The sequence below is a fragment of the Peromyscus eremicus genome, chromosome 12, assembly GCF_949786415.1.
Source record: "Peromyscus eremicus chromosome 12, PerEre_H2_v1, whole genome shotgun sequence".
Classification (NCBI taxonomy): domain Eukaryota; kingdom Metazoa; phylum Chordata; class Mammalia; order Rodentia; family Cricetidae; genus Peromyscus; species Peromyscus eremicus.
This window is the reverse complement of record NC_081428.1, coordinates 35246650-35248978: the sequence shown is the minus strand read 5'-3', so window position 1 is coordinate 35248978 and position 2329 is coordinate 35246650. Positions and strand designations below refer to the sequence as shown.

The following is a 2329-nucleotide window of genomic DNA, read 5'->3' as shown; positions in this document are numbered from 1 at the left end:
TGGTGATATTGTGTTCCCCAAAATATTGTGCACCCTAATAAACTTCTCTAGGATCAGAGAACAGAATAGCCACTAGATACAGAGGTCAGAAAATGGTGGCACACATATCTTTAATCCTAGCATTCTGAAGGCAGAGATCCTTCTGGATCTCTGTGAGTTCAAAGCCACACTGGAAACAGCCAGGCATGGTGACACATGCCTTTAATCCCAGGAAGTGATGGCAGAAAGAAGAAAGGTATATAAGGCGTGAAAACCAGTAACTAGAGCCTGGTTAAGCTTTTAGGCTTTAGAGCAGCAGTTCAGCTGAGATCCATTCGGATATGAGGACATAGAGGCTTCCAGTTTGAGGAAACAGGATCAGCTGAGGAACTGGCAAGGTGAGGTGGCTGTGGCTTGTTCTGCTTCTCTGATCTTCCAGCTGGCTTCAGGTTTGATTTTATTAATAAGACCTTTTAAGATTTGTGCTACGCCTTTTGTGTGTAGTCACTGACTATGAGAAAGGATAGATTAAATTTCCTGAATGCTGCCAGGCAGTAGTGCCACACACCCTTAATCCCAGCACTTTGAGGCAGAGGCAGAGTGAGTTTGAGGCCAGTCTGGTCCAAACAGCCAGTGCTACACAGCAAAACCTTGTTTCAAAAAACAAAATCTTGAATGCTGTAATAATACCCAGTCCATTATAAAGAAGACTCTACAAATGAAATCATAAAATAAGATATCAGAAATGACATAAAATTGAAACAAAGTATAGTTAAATATTAAAATTATCAGATATGTTTATACTCTGACATATATTTTATTTAAAAGTAAGTCAAAGCCAGTCACTGAGGAGGATGTGAGAGGTGGGTGGTGGTGTGCAGAACCTTAGCTATGACATGCAGTGTGATAAATGGCAAGGAAAAAAAGGAGGTCCGGGAGCTCTCCCTGGGCTGCAAGCACCTAGCAGCAGCACCAGTCTGCCATGGCTCCTCCATCACCAAGGTCCCACCGTGGCAGTGTAATACACCAACTGGGGCCTGTCCAGTCTGAAGCTGTAGCAGCCTGAACAAGCACTTGCTGACTGCCAGAGAGGCCTAGAAGTGGATGGGCAAATCCGTGAAGGTGCACTTCTTCCAGAAGCAGTGTCAGCTAGAGACGGAGAGTTGTGATGAGGTCATCGCCAATCTGCAGCAAGCCTATAGTTTGGTCAAGGAACAGGGACACAACTTAGAAGATGATATTCCTAGTGCCCTTCCCGTTGTTCAAGAAGCAAGTCTGGGACAGTACTGAGGAATGGAAAATCCTCTGGGAGATAGAACTGCACTCCTATCTGACCAGGCTCACTGCTGCATAGCTAGAGGGAACTAGAAGAGTGTCAGCCGGAACCACAAGGTGGGGTGGTGGGGTGATGTGAAGGCCATGTCCCGGCTGAGCAGGCCTGCATAGAGGCCAAGCATGATGCATACATGGCAGACTTGGATGAGTTCTTCTCTCAGGTGGACTAGAAGAGAAGGAAGGGTGCTGTGGGATGTTTTGTATGGCAAACGTGTTGCTGATTAGTCAATAAATAAAACACTGATTGGCCATTGGCTAGGCAGGAAGTATAGGCGGGACAAGGAGGAGAGTAAAGCTGGGAAGTGGAAGGCTGAGTCAGAGAGACACTGCCAGCCGCCACGATGACAAACAGCATGTGAAGATGCCGGTAAGCCACGAGCCACGTGGCAAGGTATAGATTTATAGAAATGGATTAATTTAAGCTGTAAGAACAGTTAGCAAGAACCCTCCATGGCCATACAGTTTGTAACCAATATAAGTCTCTGTGTTTACTTGGTCGGGTCTGAGCAGCTGTGGGACCGGCAGGTGAGAGAGATTTGTCCTGACTGTGGGCCAGGCAGGAAAACTCAAACTACAGAAGGGAGCTATCCCTGGCTACTTGTGTGGGAATATCATGTTTGAGCTAATGTGGGAACCTTAATTCACATCCAGTGGTAGCAGATATTACCAAAAGGACACTAAAGAGTCCCTGCAGCATATGGGTCACTTTGCCTCTGTGACCCAGAGTCCTCTGACACAGAAACAGCTCATCCCACACATGGCAATGGAGGAAGTCATTGATGCATTCATATCAGAGAACAACTAGGTAGAATACTATGCCTGGCCCACGAGGGGCTGGGGACAGAAGCTCCAGTTTCTGTATGTAGTTCTTGTCCTGGGGCTTGCCCCTGTCTGCCATGCTGATTGATACTTAGCTGATCCTTACTCAGCATACCTATTACTGAGACATGAGCCTTCTCTGTTCCCGGTTCTGGGCTGGAGAGTGGGTGAGGTTCGCCTGAGATTGCTTCTGCTG

At 46.8% G+C, this 2329-nt stretch overlaps 1 pseudogene; it reads left to right on the top strand.

Moving 5' to 3' along the window:
* Window positions 1-870: 870 nt before the first annotated feature.
* LOC131922881 (E3 ubiquitin-protein ligase CHIP-like) lies at window positions 871-2119 on the top strand (annotated as a pseudogene).
* The last annotated feature ends 210 nt before the right edge of the window (window positions 2120-2329 follow it).